We start from the raw sequence: 26,680 nt of genomic DNA, 5'->3' as shown, positions 1-26,680 counted from the left end.
AAATAGAAGGAGAGATAAAAAGCTTCCAGAACAAACAAAAACTAAAGGAATTTGCAAACACGAAACCAGCCCTCCAAGAAATATTGAGAGGGGTCATCTAAGCAAAGAGAGAACCTAAAAGCAGCAAAGAGCAGAAACGAACACAGACAACAGACAGTTAACAGTCACCTTACAGGTAATACAATGGCACTAAATTCATACCTTTCAATAGTTACCCTGAATGTAAATGGGCTCAATGCCCCAATCAAAAGACACAGGCTATCAGATTGGATTAAAAAACAAGAACCATCAATATGCTGTCTGCAAGAGACTCATTTTAGACCCAAAGACACCCCCAGATTGAAAGTGAGGGGGTGGAAAACCATTTACCATGCTAATGGACACTAAAAGAAAGCTGGGGTGGCAATCCTTATATCAGACAAACTAGATTTTAAAACAAAGACTGTAATAAGAGATGAGGAAGGACACTATATCCTACTGAAAGGGTCTATCCAACAAGAAGATCTAACAATTGTAAATATCTATGCCCCTAATATCCGAGCAGCCAATTATATAAGGCAATTAATAACAAAAGCAAAGAAACACATTGACAACAATACAATAATAGTGGGGGACTTTAACACCCCCCTCACTGAAATGGACAGATCATCTAAGCAAAAGATCAACAAGGAAATAAAGACTTTAAATGACACACTGGACCAAATGGACTTCACAGACATATTCAGAACATTCCATCCCAAAGCAACGGAATACACATTCTTCTCTAGTGCCCATGGAACATTCTCCAGAATTGATCACATCCTAGGTCACAAATCAGGTCTCAACCGGTACCAAAAGATTGGGATCATTCCCTGCATATTTTCAGACCACAATGCTTTGAAACTAGAACTCAACCACAAGAGGAAAGTCGGAAAGAACTCAAATACATGGAGGCTAAAGAGCATCCTACTAAAGAATGAATGGGTCAACCAAGAAATTAAAGAAGAATTAAAAAAATTCATGGAAACCAATGAAAATGAAAACACAACTGTTCAAAATCTTTGGGATACAGCAAAGGCAGTCCTGAGAGGAAAGTATATAGCAATACAAGCCTTTCTCAAGAAACAAGAAAGGTCTCAAATACACAACCTAACCCTACACCTAAAGGAGCTGGAGAAAGAACAGCAAATAAAGCCTAAACCCAGCAGGAGAAGAGAAATCATAAAGATCAGAGCAGAAATCAATGAACTAGAAACCAAAAGAACAGTAGAACAGATCAACGAAACTAGGAGCTGGTTCTTTGAAAGAACTAACAAGATTGATAAACCCCTGGCCAGACTGATCAAAAAGAAAAGAGAAATGACCCAAATCAACAAAATCATGAATGAAAGAGGAGAGATCACAACCAACACCAAAGAAATACAAACAATTATAAGAACATATTATGAGCAACTCTATGCCAGCAAATTAGAGAACCTGGAAGAAATGGGTGCATTCCTAGAGATGTATCAACTACCAAAATTGAAGCAGGAAGAAATAGAAAACCTGAACAGACCTATAACCACTAAGGAAATTGAAACAGCCATCAAAAATCTCCCAAGAAACAAAAGCCCAGGGCCAGACGGCTTCCCAGGGGAATTCTATCAGACATTTCAAGAAGAATTAATACCTATTCTCCTGAAACTGTTCCAAAAAATAGAAATGGAAGGGAAACTTCCAAACTCATTTTATGAGGCCAGCATTACCTTGATCCCAAAACCAGACAAAGACCCCATCAAAAAAGAGAATTACAGACCAATATCCTTGATGAACGTGGATGCAAAAATTCTCACCAAAATACTAGCCAATAGGATCCAACAGTACATTAAAAGAATTATTCACCATGACCAAGTGGGATTTATTCCTGGGCTGCAAGGCTGGTTCAACATCCGCAAATCAATCAACGTGATACAATACATTAACAAAAGAAAGAACAAGAATCATATGATCCTCTCAATAGATGCAGAAAAAGCATTTGACAAAGTCCAACATCCTTTCTTGATCAAAACTCTTCAGAGTATAGGGATAGAGGGTACATACCTCAATATCATAAAAGCCATCTATGAAAAACCTACAGCGAATATCATTCTCAATGGGGAAAGACTGAGAGCTTTTCCCCTAATGTCAGGAACGCGGCAGGGATGTCCACTCTCACCACTGCTATTCAACATAGTATTAGAAGTCCTAGCCACAGCAATCAGACACCAAAAAGAAATCAAAGGCATCCAAATCGGCAAAGAGGAAGTCAAACTCTCACTCTTTGCAGATGATATGATACTGTATGTGGAAAACCCAAAAGACTCCACCCCAAAACTGCTAGAACTCATACAGGAATTCAGTAAAGTGACAGGATATAAAATCAATGCACAGAAATCAGTGGCATTCCTATACACTAACAACAAGACAGAAGAGAGACAAATCAAGGAGTCTATCCCATTTACAATTGCACCCAAAACCATTAGATACCTAGGAATAAATCTAACCAAAGAGGCAAAGGATCTGTACTCAGAAAACTATAAAATACTCATGAAAGAAATTGAAGAAGACACAAAGAAATGGAAAAACGTTCCATGCTCATGGATTGGGAGAATCAACATTGTGAAGATGTCAATGCTACCTAGAGCAATCTACACATTCAATGCAATCCCCATCAAAATACCATCCACTTTTTTCAAAGAAATGGAACAAATAATCTTAAAATTTGTATGGAACCAGAAGAGACCCAGAATAGCCAGAGGAATGCTGAAAAAGAAAAGCAAAGCTGGCGGCATCACAATTCCGGACTTCAAGCTCTATTACAAAGCTGTCATCATCAAGACAGTATGGTACTGGCACAAAAACAGACACATAGATCAATGGAACAGAATCGAGAGCCCAGAAATGGACCCTCAACTCTATGGTCAACTTATTTTTGACAAAGCAGGAAAGAATGTCCAATGGCAAAAAGACAGTCTCTTCAACAAATGGTGTTGGGAAAATTGGACAGCCACATGCAGAAGAATGAAACTGGACCATTTCCTTACACCACACACAAAAATAGACTCCAAATGGTTGAAAGACCTAAACGTGAGACAGGAGTCCATCCAAATCCTAAAGGAGAACACAGGTAGCAACCTTTTCGACCTTAGCCGCAGCAACTTCTTCCTAGAAACATCGCCAAAGGCACGGGAAGCCAGGGCAAAAATGAACTATTGGGATTTCATCAAGATAAAAAGCTTTTGCACAGCAAAAGAAACAGTCCACAAAACCAAAAGACAACCGACAGAATGGGAGAAAATATTTGCAAACGACATATCAGATAAAGGGCTAGTATCCAAAATCTATAAAGAACTTATCAAACTCAACACCCAAAGAACAAATAATCCAATCAAGAAATGGGCAGAAGACATGAACAGACATTTCTCCAAAGAAGACATCCAAATGGCCAACAGGCACATGAAAAAGTGCTCCACATCGCTCGGCATCAGGGAAATCCAAATCAAAACCTCAATGAGATACCACCTCACACCCGTCAGAATGGCTAAAATTAACAAGTCAGGGAACAACAGATGTTGGCGGGGATGTGGAGAAAGGGGAACCCTTCTACACTGTTGGTGGGAATGCAAGCTGGTGCAACCCCTCTGGAAAACAGTATGGAGGTTCCTCAAACAGTTGAAATTAGAGCTACCGTTCGATCCAGCAATTGCACTACTGGGTATTTACCACAAAGATACAAATGTAGGGACCCGAAGGGGTACATGTACCCCAATGTTTATAGCAGCAATGTCCACAATAGCCAAACTGTGGAAAGAGCCAAGATGCCCATCGACAGATGAATGGATAAAGAAGAAGTGGTATATATACATAGTGGAATATTATGCAGCCATCAAAAGGAATGAGATCTTGCCATTTGCAACGACGTGGATGGAACTGGAGGGTGTTATGCTGAGTGAAATAAGTCAATCAGAGAAAGACATGTATCACATGACCTCACTGATATGAGGAATTCTTAATCTCAGGAAACAAACTGAGTGTTACTGGAGTGGTTGGGGGTGGGAGGGATGGGGTGGCTGGGTGATAGACATTGGGGAGGGTATGTGCTACGGTGAGCGCTGTGAATTGTGCAAGACTGTTGAATCACAGATCTGTACTTCTGAAACAAATAACGCAACATATTTTAAGAAAAAAGAAAAAGAAGGAGATAACAGGAGAGGAAGAAAAGGGGAGTATGTCAGAGGGGGAGACGAACCATGAGAGATGGTGGACTCTGAAAAACATACTGAGGGTTCTAGAGGGGAGGGGGGGAGGGGGATGGGTTAGCCTGGTGATGGGTATTGAGGAGGGCACGTTGTGCATGGAGCATTGGGTGTTATGAACAAACAATGAATCATGGAGCACTGCACCAAAAACTAATGATGTAATATATGGTGATTAACATAACAATAAAAAATAAAAAAAAAGAAATTGTATGCTTTCTTCACTTGATATATTAATTTTCATGATTTTCTTGGCATCAGTTCTTCATCTGATGTGATAAAAGTGATAGAGTATTTTGGAATTTAGATCTCCTCGAATACCTTTAGGTCTTAAGAAGTAACATTTACTTATTTATTTATTTACTTATTTATTTATTTTTTTTAAGAAGGAACATTTAATGTGAAAGCCTAAAGAGAGGTTATAGCTTAAATTGCTTTGGATGAATGGTTGGATAGATGGATTTAGAACAAAGTTAAACAACCCTTCATGAGTTCATTGTATGCATATTGGACTATACCTTAGGACGTTACTATAATTTAAGAGTATACTTTTTACTATATTATCACATCTTTGATTTGGGATTTTTAGTGCTTTGACTTCTTTAGAATAAATATTGAACCCAAGTTACTTGCTTTTTACTTTCCATAGAGGAGGAAATGATTTGATGCATGACTGTCTAATTTGCTTCTCTGATCATTTGCCTGCCCAACCATTCTACTAAGAGCGACCTTTATTGGCAGTGTGGCTGCTTATTCCAAGAATATTCCAGTATGAAAACCCACACACATGTATACATTCTGTGCTCTTAAACTAGCAATTTATGTGGCAATTTATCATCAACATTTTTCATATTAATACATATAAATAAATATAGTGTGTATTTACTGTATAGTATCTGCTACAAAATGTCACAAGTATTGACAGTCATTGTTAGAAATTCCTATTGTTTTTGCTATTATTCATAATTTGAATAATAACAAGTGAAAATTGTCAACTTGCTATGTAATTACTACATTCACAGCAATTACTTGACATAGACCATTTTATGGTGTTTGGTACATATTACCGAATTCTCCTCCAGAAAGCACTTTCTAGGTGATATTCTACCAGCAGTGTTATCAGTGTCCCCCTCCTACAAGGCTAGATGTTAATACACTTTTTTTGTCTACAGCATTTTATTTCTGTTTTAATTTGCATTCCTTTATTATAGTTGAACATTTGAATTATTGAACATTTAATTGAAAAGTTGAACATTTGAAAAGTTGAACATTTAATTATATGTCTGTATGTCTTTTAATATGAGCATTTTAAAAAATTGGGTGCTAATTTTTTTACTGTTTTTGGACAAAAATTCAGTATCATTGACATGAATACTTTCAAATCATAATCATTATTAACCTTAGAAAAGGGAGATAGGAAGAAGATAATTTTTATAAACAGTGCAAATAAAAAGAATAACATATTTTGAACACCAGTTTTCCCCAATTCTTTGGTATTTTATTTCATTTTTTAGGCCTTTTCTTCTAGTAGTGGTCTCTAAGACTTGAATAAAAACAATGAGTTCTGACAATTGCTATTGAGTGTTTGATACCAGTGCTTCCTTTTATTGTTGGTAAAGAAAGTAAAAGCATTAATAAGTGAAATTTACATACACACTAAGTCTTTCATATTTTTACTAGCTTTAGTTTTTTTCCTCTCGACTCTGAGAATAGTTACAGAGCTAAAAACATTGACTGATGTAAATTTATTTTCCCTTCTTTCCTGTTTGTCCTGTGGACATAGAAAATGGCCAAAAGGCAAGATAAATAATAAATGAAATATTCATGCCCAGAGGCATGAATAACTAATCTGTTACATAAAGGTAAGGTCGCAAACATATGTGTAGGAACACATTGATGAGTCATAATTGTAAGTAATTTGTTACTAATAATATTTAAAGGTGATACATTTAAGTACTGAGTCAGTGCTTGGCTTATAATTTTCAACTAGCATTCTCTTATTGTCATTACTACCAAAATTTTGCAATATTTTAATTTTAAATTTTTAAAATTATAGCTGATTCAAGTTGTTATTGTAATGTGTTACTTAATATTTTGCAAATATGCTCATATACGTTCTTATAGGGGAGAGGGGGAATAAAAAATATTGGTTAGGAATCAAACTCAGTTGTACCTTCCCTACAGAGTAGGCTCCTGGGAGTATCTGTAACCTGTGAAAGCCATCTTCCATCAAATGTGTGACAGAGAACAACTGTTGAAAATGCCCTGATAGGTAGTCCCTGAGTAACGGAGCTATATTAGAAGTTTGTAATGATGAATCCTACTTAATCTATATTTTACTTAATGTGTTTAATACTAAAATAGGTATTATAGAAAATTGCATTAAAAATATATAAAATAACTGCTTTATATATTTATGATTTTTATTTTTAATTTAATTTATATATATATATTTTAAAATACTTTTTGGGTTGAAATCTCTCTTCAGGAGTCCCTTAAATTGTATATAATAAGCGCTATAGGACCAGGGATCATATTTCTCTATTTGTTTACTATCTTGCGGTGTGTTACACATTGTAGTCATTGACTGACAGGTTTTTTTTATTAAATTGAATCCTGTTTAAAATAAGTAAACATTAAAATTAAAAAGAAGTGAAAACATTTATTTTAAAAGCATTGAGTTTTGAGTCAGACTCATTTTGGCTCAAATTCCAACCCCACCTCTTAAAAGAACTTGGACAGGTTGCTAACTCTTGGGCCTTAGTTTCCATATCTATCATTATTTGCATTTGGGAGGATCAAAATACCTATCTTTTAGAACAGTTATTTGGATTAAGTATATACAAAGAATAGTCAAATGTGACTAGCACATGATAGCTTTTGAACAGTAGCTGTCAGCAGCATCATCATCATCATTTTTACTATTGATTAGGATCAACTTGACTGCTGTGAAACAAAAGAAATACTTAGAAATAAAACAATTCAGGGGCGCCTGGGTGGCTCATTTGGTTAAGCATCTGCCTTAGGCTCAGGTTCCTGGGATCTAGCCCAGTGGCTGGCACCCTGCTCGGAGGGGAGTCTGCTTCTCCCTCTCCCTCTGTCCCTCAGCCTCGCTTGTGCAAGCTCTCTCTTTCTCAAATAAAATAAATAAATAAATAAAACAATTCATCAGTTATTACCCTCTAATGCTTTTTGGTTTAAAACTGTTTTGCATATTATTTTTAAGCCCAGGGCAAAAGCAAAGTAAGGAATCATTTATTCCAATTCTGTATGTTATTTATTCATTCACCTAATACATATTTATAGAGCTCTAACTATGTTTTAGGTACTGTTCACAGCCCTGAGAATATAACAGTTAAAAAGAAAACATCCATGTTGTCCCAGAGTTTATGATCTACTGGGGAAGACTTAATTAATAATAAATAAATATAAAAACATATATAATATATTTATATATAACAAATATATGTATGCACATATATATATTTAAAATATAGTAGAATCAAGTATTCTGTTTTAGCTGTGTTAAGTTTTAAATGCATAGTAGAAATCCAAGTAGAAATGCTGTGGTCAAGTAAGATAAGAACTGAGTTTTGTCTAGATACAGGTCATTGGTGATTTCATGAGGAGATGCTTCAGGGAAGTGGTTGGGATTGAAAGCCTGAATGGAGTGGGTTAAAGAGAGAATGTTATAGGGACAGCAAATACAGGTTTCTATAATTGTGAAATGTTTTACATTCAACAAGAAAATAAATGATTTCTTAATGTTTATATTCTTAAGATTTGCTTTTCTTTGTAGACATCATAATAATCTTTTCAGTGTTTTTACTAATTTATTTGGAAGGGTAATTTTATGAATTTGGATGTTATCTTTATAATAAAATTCATTTTACTAGTTTATACCTTAAGATAAAAACATGTTGTATCATAAAAGTTAATTATAAATAACCATAATTGCCTAGTTTTTCATTATATACAATAATATGTAGTACTTGTATTATGAATGAAAATGGCATAGGTGACAGTATGGACAAAGCTTTAAATCCTACAAGCTTGATAATATAGTGGGATAATAATTCTATGTAAAATCTTCTAAAAATAAAGTATATTTATCTTTAGTACTTGCCTTTACCGTCTTGATTTTACCCAACGCAATTCTAATATAGCATTTTAAAAAACTTTCTTTTAGGGAGAGGATGCTGTGGTTAAGTAAGCTTAATCCATGTATATAGTATACTGTCAAAAGCAAGGAGATTCCTTGAATAGAATAGAGTGGCAGAACCTGTGAAGATGTACTCATACTGGTTAATCTTTAAGTATGTATTTTTGGAAGTAAATCACTTAGCCAATCACATATTTTCATTCTAGTAATCAGACAGGATGAACACAGTGTTACACTTGGAAAGAAACCTCATAAAAATATAAAAACAACACTATTCTTAATGAGCTTAAACTGAATAATATATATATATATGTATATATATATATATATTTGCACAAGGATTAAACATTTATTTCAAGAAAGAGTTTGATTAATCTCTCCCATAAAGCATTTTAAGTACAGGTGGGGAAAAATGGGAGTGGCGGGGAGAAAACCAGGTGATGTGCCCCTTCGTCTAGTTCTCTCGTTAAAGCCTCTTGAAGTCTTTTCCCGCTGGGGTGGTGGGCAGAGGTGTGTAGATGATCCTTGGACCCTCGCGTTCCTTCTCCAGATAATTTGACACAACCGTCTTCCCAAGATCCTTGTTTTTCTAGTGCTTTTGTGAAAGAATCCCTTTTTTTCCTGCATGCCCAGACCCTTCTGGAGTTTCCAAATTTTCATAGCTTTGGGCACGGAGCTCTGCAGGCTTTTTTCCCTCCAAGTTGTATTTTTGCTCTGCCAAGAGGCAGAAACAATCTGTCTCTGTGTCAGTTAATTCCCTTTTCAAGGAGGTTATCTGATCACATAGACTGAGAAGTGGAATACTAAGAGTAAAAGAGCTGGGGTCCCTGCTCCAGGCAATCGCTGGTTCTTTCTGCTCTCTGTTCTAAATCATACCACAAAGCATCCCACATTGACTTGATAATATGACAATTAGAGGCATGGCACAAAAACATAGACTGAATAATCTTAAATAAATCTTTCCTGGAAACCTCTCAGAAGTATATAATACAAAGCTTCAGAAATCTATGAGGTATGCTAGTTCTTTAAAAGATAATAATTAATCAATATAAAAGTAACTAAGTTTCTCCACAAATCCAGAGGTGATTCTGAGCAACAGTTAGGTGGGTTTGTAAATTTTCACATTGCTTATGGGCCTCTTTGACCAGCTAAATAAATCCCAGCTAAACTTTGAGCCCATGTCTTCAGTTAGGTAGCTGGAGATTTTTAGAATGTTTGAAAATTTATCATTCAAAAAATTTTAAATAGAATTGTAAGATCGTGCATTGGTAGACCATGCAGCTTTTAGAAAGGATGAAGGAAGGCTGGTAGGAGAGGTGAAGGATATTAATAAAGTATAACTGAGAGTCATTATGAGGATTGAAGAAAAGCATATCGAATAGTACTTGGGACATAGGAAACACACAATAAATGCAAATTTTTTTCTAAATGTCTATCTTACTAAAATAATGAAAACATAGTTGCTATGCTAGATATATTGTATAATTTTATATTTTAATTTGCTACCTTTTTGTAGGGAAAACCTATATATGCATACTTAAATGTATTTATGTTTGCATATGTATAGAACAAGGTATGAAAAAGAAGCACCCCTAACTTTATAACTGGGTGGAGGAAGTGTAAGCCACTATTCATTTTTCATTGTTATTTATTGTTTGAAGTGTTACAAATAGCAGGTATTTTCTGATTTGGAAAATAATAGAGAAGAAAAAAATATATATTCTGATATGGAAAGGTCTTTAGAGATGATACTTTTACCACTTCATATATGTGGACACCTGTCCACGTGCTTGACAGCAGAGCTAGATTAATTTCTACTTAAAAGTGCTTAACTTGGAGTGCCCGGGTGGCTCAGACAGTTAGCATCTGCCTTCGGCTCAGGTCATGATCCCGAGGTCCTGGGATTGAGTCCCATTCCCTCTCCTCTGCCTGCCGCTTCCCCTGCTTGTGCACTCACTCTCTGTCATATATATATATATATATATATAAAGTGCTTAACTGCTACTGTAAATTAACTGATTACTTGGGGAATAGCTTTACTGTAATTTTTATGTATACGAAAGTTTGACGTTTTATGTCACACAGGCAAGTGATCAAATATATGGAAAACATCTCTTTTGCTTTTATAAAATGGTAGGCCGTAACTTAAATATTAATGATATAATATTTGAGTCTATAATTTAGATATGTAAACATTGCTTTTTTGGGTATTTTTCATCTTTACCATTTGCTCTTTTTAGGTTTCCCCCTACCCTGGCCCATGACAAATTAGATTAATATTCTATTCATTGCCTTTCCTTATGCTAGTTTTTATGGCATTTGAAAATATAGTAAATATCATTTCACAAAATTTTATCCAATTAACTTTCTAAATGGGAAAATATTCTGGGATATATCATAGTTGACTCAGCCTATTTCTGGCATTTGGTTCGCCAAACAATGTATGAATCATATGTTACTTGAAAATAAATTCAAATATATCATTGGAAAGCTATTTTAATATGCTGACAAAGTTTTAAGCCAAGGCATATATGATATTTAATTTGTGATTTTTAACAATGAAAATTACTAAATAACTTTAATCTTTTGTTTGGATTCATTTAGGGATGAAAAATATCAAATCAGATATTATTCACTTACTGAAATTAATTTAGTATGAATTAAAAATGATATAATAATATCAAGCAAATGTTTAAAAGAATTGACTCTTGACTCATGCCTAAATGTTAACTTACTAGTTTGTAATATTCATAACAATAAATAATTGTTAGAAGTACAGAAGAAACAAAGATATGAAATGTTTTTCAAAAAGTGATACATAATGTCAGTAGCAAAGCTGATGTTAGGACTTACTTGATTTTATATTCAGTCCCCTACTTTCAAAGTCTTGGTGCATTCTGTATTCTCTTAGCTGAACTGTACCTTTTAGTCATTTGAAATGTGGTTATTACTGTAATTTACTCAAAGTCAATTTAATGATATAAATATAGATAACCAATTCTTCTCTGTTACTTTTTTTTTTATACTGGGAAGTATCTCTTATTTCTGTCAGTGTAAAATAATACTTATTTCCTCAAAGAAATTGTGGTTCTTTGTATAAATGATAATATAAAAATATATAAACTTGCCTCTTAGTAACCCATTCATCTTAGCTTATTTTTAATGTTTGCGGTCATGAGCTTGTTTGGAGGTTCTAGCAGGGGAGCGCAGCTACTCATATACCCTTGACCGAAGAACGGTCCTCTCCTCTATCGGGGAAGGTCGTCCTCTTCGACCGAGCGCGCAGCTTTGGGAGGGACGCACATGGAGCAGTGAGGGAGGAAGGGGACACCCGCCTAGACATCCAGATCAGCCGAATCAACCCTGGCGATCATTGGGGTGACAGATGTCGCAGCCAGATCGCCCTCACGTCCAGTGTTTGCATTCATGAAATATCATTTAGCATAATTTGTTCAATGTGTAATTTAGGGATATAGCTTATTGTTTTTATTTCCTAGAACACACTTAAATTTGTAATAAAGTGCAGCATATAGGTGGTTTTATAAACTGACTGAAGTAGTATGCCAGTAAATTTACTGTTAAAGTTTTATTTCTCCCACAAGAAATTTTAAATTTAATCTTGATTCATAATTCCAAGTTTCATTTCTTTCTTTAACATGTATTTAGAAATTTGGCGATAGAAACCTTGTTGCAAAGTCACTAATAATTTGAAGGACCAGGTGAGGTTTTTGTGCATTTAATAAATGGCGTTCCATCTTGTGTATCTTCATTTTTTATTTCCCAAAGAAAGAAACAAAATCCACAGAATGTCATAACAGATAATGATAGGATTATGACTAAAGTCAATATCAAATATTATTTATAGGGGAAGAGACCATGAAATAACTCCCAAGGAATTTTCTAAAAACTCTAATTTGAATTCTTTTTGAATTTTGTTTATATACTCCTTGTATCTATTCCTTGAGTTCTTATTTTGACAAATGTAAACAAATCTGGGTCAATTTATTAGTCTCAATTAAGCATGGAAGATGTGGTAATAAATGACATAGACCAGTTTAAAAACCTGACTCCATCACTACTTTTATCATTTGAAGTGTACAACTGGTGAATGGTTATAGGAGTAAACTTCCATGCGTGAATCATTTCCATTTTATGATTCCCTGTGGTGATTAGCTAGCCAGTACAGTAAACTTCACATTTTATTAAATATCAGTAGGATGTCATACAAGAGTATTTTATGATTTGTTCAAATAACATTGTAATGGAAATTTCAATAAAATAAATGAATCCCAATTGATCACAATCAGTTGTGTTTTTATTGCAATAGCACTTAGTTATGAAGCCATTACCACAAAGTTCTTTGAAACAGATTTCATGCATATTTGCAGTGTTATTGATTTATAATTTTTTCTTCTCAGGGCTCCTGCTAGAGCCCACTACAGCACTCTGTATTTTGAGTTAATGCAATTGATCTACTCTTAAATGTTGATTATACTTTATTGACTACTTTAATTTTTGTCTCAATCAATAGTTATTCAAAAGTTGATTTACTACTGTTTTATTACTGATGATTTTAAAATTACTTCTCATAAAGAGAGACCTCTGGCATCTAAACTTCCCTTAATAGTTCTCCTCTTGTAACTGTTTATTTAGAAAAGGGAAATAGGTGGCCTCTTTTTGCATTTATCCTAGAACATGATTAAAATCCCTTCCTCACATGAGCCTTTCTTCCCCCTATAGCTAGCAATAACAAAAATAATTTATATTTTCATAAGTGATATATAAAATTAAGATAAATTATTTTCAGAAATTATGGGAAAAATCATTATTTCAAGCATGTATCAATCTTTTGGTTACTTAACTCTTTGGATTCAAATTTCCAGCACACTTGACATTATGTTAAGTTACAATAAAGTTATTTTAAGTCTATTTAAGTCTATTAAAAATATAAAGAAGATCTCTCTGAATTTATAGTCAGATATGTTTAGATCCTGTTTATTTTAGAATTACAGAATATCTGAGTTTGAAGAGATTATCCTTTTTAATTCCCTTGCTTTATCATTTAGGCATTTAAGGCCTGGAGAGGTAAAGTGACTTCCTGAAGTCACATAGCTACATTTTTATACAAAGAGCTTAGCATGACGCTTATACATGAAGGGTTTACTAATTATTTGTTGACATATGTGTTTCAAAACCTGGGTAAATGATCATGACAGAAAAGGCAGAATTAATATTTGCATTAGGTAGAATTATAATGTGACTTAATACAAATTAAAACATTTATTAAAATTAAGGGAACTTTTTCTTAACAGTTATAATGGCGGAGTAAGGCAGTATTTGCTATCCTTAGCACATGTACTTTAGTTTTAACTTGTTTAACCAAAGTTATAGATGTAGAGTGGCACTAATGAGAATGACCCTAGATTTTATTTACATTATACTGTATAATGAAGTTATAACATAGAGCCCATTAATAATAATTTTGCTTGACAGCAGAGAGATTCTATATTATTTCCCAGAAGGCAAGTGATGCTTCTTTCATATAATTATAATAAATTTTATATTTTAAATTTATCCCTGAAGTTATAAATTGTTTTGTACAACTGAACTAGCTTTGTAATGTTTTTACACTTGCCAGTAGAATTTAAAAATTGATGACAATACTTTTACTTAAAATTTTGTCTGAAACTTTAAAGCAAACATTTACTCTATGTAAGTTGATGAAATTTGTGAAAATTTTCTTTTTCTTATAATGTCATTAGTTTGGGTATCAGGGTAATTCAAATTACTTTTTTTCCTTTTTAGTGTTAAAAGGGTTCTTTTGGTACTTTTCCAGATATTCTTGAGAATTCAATTTTTTTTGTACTTTTCCATGTATCCTTTTTTTTTTTTGAAAGATTTTATTCATTTATTTGAGAGAGAGAACACAAGAGGGAGTAGGGTCAGAGGGAGAAGCAGGCTTCCTGCAGAGCAGGGAGCCCAATGTGGGACTCGATCCCAGGACTCCGGGATCATGGCCTGAGCTGAAGGCAGACGCTTAACGACTGAGCCACCCAGGCGCCCTTGTACTTTTCCATGTATTCTTAAGAATTCAATCATTAACTAAAATTGGAAGACTTAGAAAAAACTTGGAGCAGAGGCTTAAAGATAAAAAGATCTAAGTTTTACTTGTGCTCTATATATAAAGAAATTTACCTTTCAAAGACTGAATCTTTTTGTAAAAAAATATTTTTTTAGTACAACAGTCAATAATAGTCATTTTCACAACTTAGAAAATCTTTGTATAAAAATATTATATGGATATAAATCTGTGGTATACTTGAGGCTTTGTGGGTAATATTCTAGTGTTTAATTATGAACTCCGAGTATAAAAAAGCAAGTAGTAATATATTGTAGAAAAGTTCTTTTTGCACTGTGTTCTGACTGTATAATATCTTAACTGACAGAAAGTGCTGATTGTTTCTGCCTAATTTCTCCTTCTAGCAAAAGTAAAAAGAATTTTCTTGATCTGGACTAACATTTTAATATATATTATTTTTCTATTAACCTGCTTCTGATCTCTCTTTGCTATACTTAGTGTTTACATATTTAAAGCCTTTTTCATAATGATTAAATCAAATCATCTGAGGTTATTTGGAGTATTATGTTTTTCTTCCAACATAGGCAACTAAGCTTACTTCTTTGCTTATTTGTATGTCTTTTCAGGATTGAGTATTCATTTGAAGATCTTATCTTCTCTGTCTTGTGGTATCTTCTCTTAAAACTATATCAAATAAATAGGCTTAGTATTTGCATTATGAAGACATAAATGATATTGTTGGACAACAAACGATAACACTGCAGTACATAACTTGGCATAACTAAAAGATTCTAGGCTTTAAGAGATTATGAACTAGTTTTGTAGTCATGTTTACTGCAACAGAAATCTAGAATTGGAGATAGAAAATTGAAGGTAGGTGTTTAATTTTAGGTGAAGGGTTGAAGGAATGATTGGAAAAATTGACTTTTCATCTAGTTTAATGTTTCTTCCTTAAATCCAGAGGTATGATTTAAGATAATTAGAATGAATTGAAAATACTGGACTGTTATGGTTGTTTAATAAATAGAAGTAACTCAGAAGCACCACTTGAATAGAAGAAAGCAGATATATTGGGAAGACTAGCTTCCTCTTGTTATTAGATTTATAGCAATTTACAGTTTTTGTTTTGTTTTAAGAAGTTGTTCCCTTGTATTCTAACATAATATAGTCCTGGTGCTTAAAAATGTACTTAATTTGCATGTTACAATTATTGTTTAGAAACCTAAATGGTTCCTGCAGTAATCCTTACATTTGGGATTTAAGTACCTTCATAGCTTTGAAAATATTTATATCACTTTGGGTTATTGCTTCAAATACTCCAACCATACTTTTTGGAAATGTGGGGGTGTGAAAATTGGGGGAGGGACAGGAAGTACACAACATAGATTTCATGAACTGTTCAAGAATAGGGACCGTGATCTAGGTTTTTGAGATTCCCATTGCAGCTGAACTCTTAGAGTGGTAGTAGGTGTCTTACAGTGAGACTTTCAAGCTTCTTAATTATTTTTCATAGGAAATAAATTTTGACTGACTTAATTTTCTGGTTTTTGATATATGATGTTTTGAAAGACAGTTTTTTTTAAATTTTTTCCTTTTTTTTCAAGTTTTTATTTAAATTCCAGTTGAAAGACACTATTTCTAAACACATTTGAGGTAAGATTAGATGCCATGCCATTATTGCCACCATCAAATGTTTAATGGCGAAGATAATCTTTGTGTAGTGATCGACAGTATACAAGTCATTTTCATACGAATTATCTCTTTATTCCACACAACAGTATTAGGACTCACTTTTATTAAATGACTTTTCCAAGGTCATTTAGAGTGGAGACCCTTTTCTAAATGAACCCCTTTTGCTAACTCCATGTTCAGTGTTCTTAAGGGCTCCTGTGTGTTTTCCAGCACTTTATTAGGATTTTATTGAATTGTTTATGTGGAAAATTATACCTTACACCGACACTTGTAGTAAAGAACACCTGAAAGAAGTCCATAGTGAATTTAAGATTTAAAGTAAATAAGATTAACACTAATTCTGGATAACTTTAATGAATTTTGGTAATATTGTAAAAATTAAACAAGATGTTCATTTAATATCAATCTAAGGTTTATTTAAAGCTTTTCCTGGTAGATAATATAATTTTTAAGGATTTTATAGACTTCCTTTCTTCTTTCTACTTTAAGTGGGCCATCTCTTTGTTCATCTCCACTTAACAGATATTTGTCACCTGCTAAGTGCATAGCATTGCTGGAAGTCTACATTTGGAGTTTCTGTTTTGTCCTACTTATTGTTTCAGACATTTACGCGGTATTTATAAAAGTCAGGATCCTCCAGAACCTGAAAACAGAATCAGTAGGATGGATACATACATATTAAGAGGTTTATTTTAAAGAATTGGCTCACACATTTGTGGGGACTAGCAAGTCTGAATCTGTAGGACAGGCTGGCGGGCTGGAATCTCATTCAGGGGTTAATGCTGTAGTGTTGGAGTGTAAAGTGTTGGAGCACTTTATACACAGTATTTTTACAGCAACACTTAGACTAGTGTTTGATTAAATGTAGCCAAGTTGACACATAAAACTAATCATCACAATTCAGTTGATTTGAAAAGTTACCTGTAACTGCCTCCCTCTCCAAGACTATGATGAGGTTTACACATGCAAATGTTTTTAAAGACTGCTGCTAGATTAGATATGTAAATCCTAGCTAGTACCTAAAATACTTTACAGGAGGCAGGGTGATAAAGCAGGAAGCTCATGGACCCTCAGAATCAAATAGGCCACTGTTTACAACTTGGCTTCATTACTTATTACAGTTTGTTTCAGGAATAGCTGCTTAACCTCAGAGTCTGTTTCCTGTTCTATAAAAAAGGGAAACTTTCTATCTCACAGAATTAAATGAGTAGTGAGTATGCTAACCCAGTAGATTTCCTGGCACACATTAGATGCTTAATAAATATTAATTCTGATTCCCTTTTCCCCTTTATCTTTTGGAAACAAATTTTGTTTAATTATCAATATATTTGTATTCATTCAACCATGTATATATTCAGCAAATATTTATTCAGCTCTATGTGACAGGTACTATTCCCGGTATTGGAGATGCAAAAGTGTATGTACCCTTTTAGAGCTTGCCTTCTAGTGATGAGACACAGATAATAAGCATAATAAAAAAGAAAGGTATAAGTTAGATTATGTTAGATTAGGTAAGTGCTGTGGAGGAGAAGTAAAGCAAGAAAGAGGTATAGGAGGTGATGAATGTTGGTGGGTAGGAAAAGGGTTACTGTTTAAAATAGTTTTATTGAGGACAGGCTTACTAAGAATATTATCTTTAAGCAAAGACCTAGAAAAGAAGACAGAACAACTGCTCCAACTTTGAATATCTGGGCTGTATTGGGGCAGGCAGATGGGACACTTAAGTGCAAAGGCTTTGTGACAAGAGTTGTGTTTGAGGGACAGTAGGAAGGCTCTTGAAATTGGAATAGAGTGATCCAGGAGTAGAGGAGTAGAAGATGAAATCAGACAAGCCAGGTGAGGTGTACTGGGCACATTTTGAAGGGCTCTGTGAAATAGAAGCCATCAGAAAGTTTTGAGCAGAAGAGGGTATTTGTGCTACTCAAAAACAAATTATAAGAAATTATAGGAGGTTAAGAGCGTATACTCCAAGGATAGCCTTCATAGGTTCAAATGGGTCTGTAGTTTATTAACCATTCAAGCTTAGGTGAGTTACTTCTTTATGTGAAATGGAAATAATAGTAGCATCTACCTCAGAATTGTTATGTAAATAACCCTCTCCTTGGCATATAGAATCTAACAAATCTTTACTATTATTAGTAGTAATAATAGAAGAGTCTAACTATAATATACCCCATTTTTTAAAAATTTTTTATTGTTATATTAATCACCATATATTACATCATTAGTTTTTTGATGCAGTGTTCCATGATTCATTGTTTGTTCATTATAATATACCCCATTTTTTGCTAGTGATCTTGAATAGATACATAAAACCTGTTCTTGTCATTAATTCAGATATAAAACTATATTGGTAAAGTAGAGATGGTCATGAGAATTAAAGAAAAATGCCTTTGCTTATAAATTCATGCTTCCAGTTTTGAGAGAGTCAGATTTTGAGAGGATCTAATTCCCTGAAAAACAGATTATCTCCTCTGATGATACTGTCTTTTTGGTAAGTACTATCATTATTCTTTTATGCAACTTTAACATTTCTTCCAAGTTTAGTGTTTATATCCAAACTAAGCTTTAGTTCTTATGAGTACTTCTTTATGGTGGCATTCCTTCCGTTCTTCTTCTATGGAACCTTTCCTCCCCATCTGTTATTATCCCAGCGTAAGTCCTGTCACACCATGGGCTCTTGTCTGTCCTGCTTTTTGTTAGTAAAGTAGTAGGTATTATTATAATCGTTGTTGTTGTTGTTGTGATTGTTATTATTTGAACACTTTCTGTGTGCCAGGAAGTACTCTAAGCACTTGACACACACAAATTCCTTTAATCCTCATTGTAATACTGTAAGGGCAGTGTTTTTGACTCCATTTAATAACTAAGAGAGCAGACTTAGAAAGGTTAAACAGTCTAACATTCAACTTGGTCTATTTTGTTGCTTATTACAAACCTTGTATTTCATACACAAATTAATGATTCAAGAATAATATTCTTCTGCTTTTGTTCTAGATCTTTTCTGACCCCTGGCGCACATTTTTTTTCCCCTCTATTATACTTAGCTAATTATAATCCAGGCTTGACTTGGGGCCATCTTCTTTGATGAAGGAGACTTTTCAGACCATGACTGCATAGAGTAGTATTTGTTTCTGTACGTCATAGTTTACTCTCTCAGTACTGCCATGTAATTATACACTGGTGTTTAATTGCATGCCTGGAGTTTTCTTTCTTATTATAAAATCATTTTGTAGATATGTGTTTGGTCTGTGCAAGTAGATTGAATGTCCATCAGGAAACTAGGAGTATATTTTATTAGTCCTTGTATTTCCATACAAAATTTATACTCCAAAATTCTGTATTCTGCATACAGAATTTATACAATAAATGTAAAATTTTTCTTTACTGTCAGGATAATTAGCTAATTGATTTTAGTATGGATATTGCTTCCTTTGAGTCAACTGGCCACTTTGAAAATTATATAAAGTCTTCTGGGCCAGTTAAAAATTTAGAAATTTTGAACCCTTTGCTCCTAGTAACATGTCAGAATACTGGTGCAGTTAGATTTGCACCACTGCCCAATTCATTGGCCCTAGATAGAATTGTTTATACATTCTAAAATATGATTAGGAGTGTGATAAAATTTTAGAGGATAATAATAGACAGTGTGTGGTACACCTGAAACTAATGTAACATTGTGTGTCAATTATACTCAAAAAAGAAAAATAAAAGGAATAAATACTTAAAGATCATCTAGATCATCTAGTAAGCCATATTGTTTTTTTGATTTGGGCTGAATTGAAAGACAGTTTGAAGATATTTTCTTAGCTTTTTTTTTTTTTTTAGCTTTAAGACATACCATAGACAGACTAATTATGAAATTGTCTTATTTCAGATATATCATTGGTGATTATTATTCCATTTAAAATTCTTTGAAATTTCTCCCTCTAGAAGCATTACATTATTATTTTTGTACATTATTCTTTTTTAAAAGATTTTATTTGAGAGAGAGAGAGGGAGAGAGAACATGAGTGGGGGGAAGGGCAAAGGGAGAGGGAGAAACAGACTCCCTGCTGAGCACAGAGCCCCATGCAGCTGGATCCCAGGACCCCGAGATGATGATCTGAGCAGAAGTCAGATGCTTAACTGACTGAACCACCCAGGCACCCCTAGAAGCAGTACATTATTGAGAGGCTCCTTTTAAGGACCATCTGCCAGCTGAAAGTTCTGTTAGTGTTTCTTCAAATTCAGAAGCCATAAAGCAGTTTTTTGTATGCCAATTTACTTTTGTATTTAGTATAAATTATTATGGAATTTAGACCTTTTGTGAATAATTTTCTTAAAGTGCATTTTAGTAACTATTATTAAGTAGCACTACACCATTTTCAAATTTCCTTTACTCATATTGTCTTATTTCCATATCCTAATAACCTGGTGATGTGGGGTAGGATGTATACTTAACCTCCCTTTGCACATGAGGAAATTTTCAGAGAAACTAAGTAACTTGCCCAACTTTTATGGCAATTAAAATAGAGATTCTGGGCCAGAAACTAGATATTCTGATCTTTAGTCTCCTTCTTTTACACCCTGCTGCCTCATTTATATCTTATTTTTCAATTCATATAAAACTTCAAAGTCACAAAAGCAGTTTGTTCTAAAAGTATTTAGATATTTTATTGAGCCTGCCTCTTCTGATTATTTTGAATTATGTTAAAGACACGTTCTTGATGAATTTCCTTTTTACTAACCTATGAAACTCTCTTTAATTTTTACTTTCTAACATCTACTCCATGCAAGGATTCATGATAGTGTAGTGTGTACCCTACTCTGAGTCTTAAACTTGTCCTACCTTGTCACATATTTAAACCAGTTAAATAATATGGCAGTTTCTACTCACCTGCTTTTATACGTGTGCCTGCATGTGCATGCACAGGTACCTGCATGGTGTACACACATACATACATGTGCACACAGTGAGTTGGATGCCAGTACTTAAATATATATCTGTTGGTCTGCTTTGATTTGTATAAAGTTAATGTTATTTAGAGGCCAAATAGTAGAAAATCTTACCATCATTAGTTTTTATTTTAATGCTGATAAGAATTTAGTATTGGAACCATGTTGAAACTGCCATCAGTAAAATGACTATGTCCCCCTGACCAAAAAGAGAAAAAAAAAAAAAGTTTGAAAAGAGCATTTGCTGAACACACTGATTAAAGAGCTCAATATCCTATTATTTTCATGTGATTTTTCCAAATGCAATAAACAGTCTATAATTTTAACAATTCTTAGAAGAAAATAGCTATCTGGCATAGTCAGGGAAAGTATGTCCAGAATATGTTATATGAATTTCTTGATGGTATAAAAACTTTTTTTCTTATTAAAAAAGATGCTGACAGATTGGCATTGTCTGGGCCAGAAACATCTGTGAAATTAAGCTTATTGAGATCACCCTTGCCATATTATTTTTAGCTATTTGTGTTAATTCAAGTGTTGTATCTGCAAGCAGATCAAGTGTCAGTCCATTGTATGTGGTTGGGACTTACTATTGAAATTCATCCATGTTACCGATGAGAGCAAATCTACTTAACACCAAGAAAGATGAATACTCTAATTATTTAATTTAATATAAGTGAACATACTTATAAAGAAGAGAAAAAATAAGTTTTGTTATGATAAGTAAAGGTTTCTGTTGTGAATAGGATGGAATTTAGGCTACAAGATGAAATGTTTGCAGAATTTAGGCAGAATGAGTCACAGTAACCAATACTCTTGGTAACATGGGAAAAGAGATAAATTTATTGCAATGCATTGATTGTTTTGTTTGTGGTATAACTTTTATGTTCTTTTGAGACTTTTTTTTTCCTTTTATATAAGCCCATGTAATAGTTACAAATAAAACAAAATAAGCATGTAGCAGACAGATACTCAACAGAGCTTGACAAGACAATTATAAATCAAGGGATTTGGTAGGAAAAATGTTTGTTCAGAATGTTAGTTGACTATAAGGTTGGTAGCCTTCTATGTTCAGAGTTATATGTTCTAAATTTATTTCAGATGTATAGATGTATCAGTTTGACAAATGTCTACCTGTCAATAGATTAGACAGGTACTTAAGTAAAGCCTGAGAGAAGTCAGTGATAGTCTTGTATGATTCAGTACACAATGGTAGAACAATAGCTTGCCTTAGCAATTATAAACATTCCAGTGACACTGTAAAGCAGATAGCTTTTTCTAGTGATTTTTTTAAGTCAGAATATCTGTCATATCATATATATCATATCATGTCCAAATAACTAGCTCATTTTTCTTAGCAGTTGCCTCATTAATTACATCACGGTGCTCCCTTCTGTTGCATTTGGTAAATGTGTGCCAGGTATACTGTATTTGGGGCGCAATATTCCTAATGGCTGCATAGTGTAATTTGGATATCTAATGAAGATAATTTATCTTACTTTTTTAAAAAGATGTATCAATGTTTTTGATGAGGATGAACTTTAAAAATATAATTAGAACTTAATGTTCTTTAAATATTTTAGGAAATGAAACTTCTTCCTTCCTATGGATTAATGCTGTTATAACTGCCCCTATTACATTTCTGGGTTTCCAGCTTTTTATTATTATTCTCTTCAAAATCTCTGCTCAGCAGTGCCCCTCACTTCACTGTTTCAAGTTTACTACAAAGAGTAACTCTATTCCCACATGGAATTCTTACACCTTTGTTCTCCTATCAAGCTGCCTATATCTTCTCATACTTCTGGTTTTCTCTCTTTTAGAGTAAGAAGTTGTTGCTTGGCCTCACTAATTGGGAGGTGGTGGAGGCAGAGTAGCAGGGGGGCAGGGAGGTGAAGGAAATGCTTATTTCTTCCTCTGTCTCTCATTGTACTGCCAATTTATGTTTTCCTAAGTAAATGGCTCTGATATACTCATCTGTGAAATGGAATTATTTTATGTACCATACAGTCTGTTGTGAGAATTAAATTAGGTCAAGTTTTTAAAGTGTCTGGCATAATGTGTGCTGGTACATAATAACTGCATAATAAATGTCGTGTCCTATACTCCTAGTTACCCAGATAGCATGCTTTGTAGTTGTTTCTTATTTCTCACTTCTCCACTCAGTGCATCTAATTAGTCTATTCTCCCTCTACAGAAAAGCTAAGTAGTTAGGAGTACAGGCTCAGGAGACAGAATTGTTTTTGAAATCTGTCTCCAACATTCATTAGCTGCACCTCACACAATTCACCGAACCGTCTCTCTTAAATCTCCCGTTTCTCTTCTGTAAAATAGTAATAATAATAGTAACTTACTCAGAGTGTGGTTTTAAGAATCCCATTCACTTAACTGAATGTGGGTGAGTGTGTGTGTGTTTCTGCCTATATATAAAATGAATGAATGATGCAGAGCAAATGTTTGGCACCATTTTTGGTGCAGCGTGCAGTAAATGTATTATACATTGTTATTGTCATTATTACTCTCCATTCCTATTGGCAGTTCAGGCTTTTTGTCCTCTGACCTGGGTGCTTGCTCTATACCAAGTCACCACTATAGTCTCACAACCTACCATCCATCTAATACTCTTGGCAGTTACATTATTTTTTAAGTATTTTAAGTATATTTTAAGTCTTTAAAGCTGTTCATTATCTAGCAGATATGATGCAAATTACTTACCTTGACCTTTCAGGACTTCCACAAGTTGACTTCACACTACCTTCCAGCATTATTTCCTAGTTTGTCACAAAAGCCTACTTCTACAGTGGACACAGGGAACATATCATAATGAATAATAGTATCTGGCACATACGTGAAAGCTTTTAATTTCTTCTTGTTTCTGTTTTCTCCCTTTTCTCTCTTCTTGTAATACATCCTGCATTCCAGTCAAACTTGCTCTCCCTCTACATAACATACCCTTTCCTACATCTACACCTTTGCTAAGATTTAATTCTCTTTGTTTTTATTTATTCAGTAGATATTTATTGATTATATTCTGTGTCTTGCATTGTTTGGCATCCAGGACACAAATGTTTAGGGCATCTTCTAGAAGAGTATTCTAGAAAGAAAGAACAATATATTAAAGTTTCTAAGGCCTCCAGCTGAAAACTATGTGAGAGCAAGGGCCATGTCTATTTCGGCCTACTCTCATATTTCTCACTCTAAGAATAGAGCTGTGCACATAACAGAATTCTCATAATTGTTTGAGAATACAGTTTGAGAGAGATGAAACAAGGCAGAAAGGTAGAGAAGACATGAGACAGTTTAGCATGTTTGATCATTGTATGTGCTTTTATTATATTTTATAACTGTATGGCTAGAGAACATATTGTAAAATTCATGTGTGAGGAGTGGGAGATAATGTTAGATAGAAATGCAGAGGCCAGAATCTGAAGAATATTATTCATTATGCTAGGAATTTAGATTCTGTCATGTAGCTTTGGAGAGCTTCTGAGGGCAGGAATGTCACATGCTACAATTTTATTTCAGAAAGATACCCTTTTAACAGTGTAGCAAGAAGAATTAGAAGTCAGATTGAGGTATGGATATGAATGTGAACCTAGTGAAATAGCATAGCAAAGAAAAAAGGGTGCCTGAATTTAAAATGGGAGTGGAGAAATTTAAGGCATATTTATGTAAAATCAACAGGACTTTGTAACTAATTGAATTTGAAAAATATGGAAGGGTGAGAAGAAAGGGTGCCCTCTGACTTCTGCCCAGCCTTGATGGCCCAGCTGATTTGTAACCTACTCCAATTTTGTCCGTCTCACTACTGATTGAAATACATATGTTTTTTCACTCCTTGTAAATGTTATATATGTTTTTCTTATATTGCTGGTTTCTTTTTACTAGGAATTATTTGTGTGCATGTTTAATTCCCTCACCAAACTGGATATCTCAAGAGGTACCTTATCTGTACTGAATGTTCAGTAAATATCCAGATTATTAATTAATGCCATATATTTTAATTTACCTCCTGAAAAAAAATCCAGAAGGTTAAGTATATGCCTGAGACATTTTAGTATTTCAAAATGAAACCTGTTGCAAATAGGTGAAGTTTTCCAAAATTCTTTCAAAAACACTTCAATTCTAAATATTCAAAATTAGTAATTGCCAGAAAAGGAAATATTCATAGGAAGAAATTTTTCAGTGAAATCAGGCCATATCGTTTCCAAATTCAGATGAGAACTTACTATTAAAAATCTTGCACAGATTGGAAATGACTAATCAACATTAGGAAAATGAAATTGAAAGATCTGCCCTCGTGCTGTTCATGGCTAAAAATGTTTTCATGTCCAATTTTAACAGTGTTGTTCCAGTGTGAAAATTTCGATGATTAGAACTGTGGATTGGGAAAAATAAATCATTTTAACTGTCTAGTCTGTACAGGATGATGTTGGGTAAATCCCTTGATTTCTGTCAGTTCCCCCTTCAGAGAGCAGCCTTAGCTAGGTCTTAAAGGATATCACATCTGAGAGGTATAAAAGTAGTACTAAGCAGTATATGTTAATGGAATTAAATCGGATTATTTTCTGTGGGTCCTTCTACCTCTAACTACCCATGGGTCTATGATTTTAAGTATTTTAATTCTTTGCTTTTAATTTCAAGGTCAATTTGAAAACTGTAACCTGTCAAGAAGTCAGTCATCACCAGTTGCTATTATACATAATGGGTGGATATTTATCTGAGGCCACATATACAACATAATTGTCTTTGGAATTGAAGCCAACAGATTTATCGCCATAAAGTCCTAAAACAATTTAAAATGGTAGGGCAGTGATTGTTTTCAACTGTGTTGGAGGCTTAAGGTACAAAGTTCCCACATATATATCTATTTTCATTAAGGAAAAAAAAACTTTTTCAAAGAATGATTGTTTATTTCAGTGTGATTATATAATTTCAGTGGAGGAATATTATGAGATGAAGTAGAAAGAACATAGGATTTATGTTTTAGTATTAGCTCTGCCCTCAACTGGCTACCTTTTTGGGCCTTGGTCTCCTCATAAGTAAAATGAGGACGTGGAATAAATAGTGTGTTATGTCCCTCGAAGCTCTGAAATTCTGCATCTGAACCCTGTTCATTATCAGATTCACAGCTGTAGCTCAACTATGCAAGTGTGACTCAGCATGGTACAAGGTAGAACCTAATCATTTCTATATTTAGAAGACCATGGGGATAAAATGTCAATTAGCTGTATTTGATTAAAAGAGCTACCTAAAATAAGAAAAGTCACCTAAAATATTTCAAATGTAAAGGAGTCTGATCAACAAATAAGAACATGGTGCATTAGAGTTACATAATACTATTAATATCAGATCATCATTAATGTTCTGAAAAGGTTCTTTTCATTAATGAAGCAACTTGTAATATTAGGAATATATTGATGTTAAACGACTCCTAAAAGTTGGATATACTGTGACTATTTTATGTGGTCTTATGATAATGAGTCTTGTATCTTGAGTATTTCTAAATTCATGTGCACAAATGAGTGTTGCTATCTTTATCATAGTTACCTTGGGAAG

At 33.8% G+C, this 26,680-nt stretch overlaps 1 protein-coding gene across 4 annotated transcripts in view; it reads left to right on the top strand.

Annotated features, from left to right (window-relative positions):
* Nucleotides 1–26,680, top strand: part of METTL15 (methyltransferase 15, mitochondrial 12S rRNA N4-cytidine) — a 203,686-nt gene that overhangs the window by 60,887 nt on the left and 116,119 nt on the right. The window lies entirely within an intron of this gene.

Source organism: Callorhinus ursinus, unplaced genomic scaffold (genome assembly GCF_003265705.2).
Source record: "Callorhinus ursinus isolate GAN/ISIS: 27379988/994484 unplaced genomic scaffold, GSC_fseal_2.0 scaffold21, whole genome shotgun sequence".
Classification (NCBI taxonomy): domain Eukaryota; kingdom Metazoa; phylum Chordata; class Mammalia; order Carnivora; family Otariidae; genus Callorhinus; species Callorhinus ursinus.
This window is presented reverse-complemented; position numbering and strand designations above follow the sequence as displayed.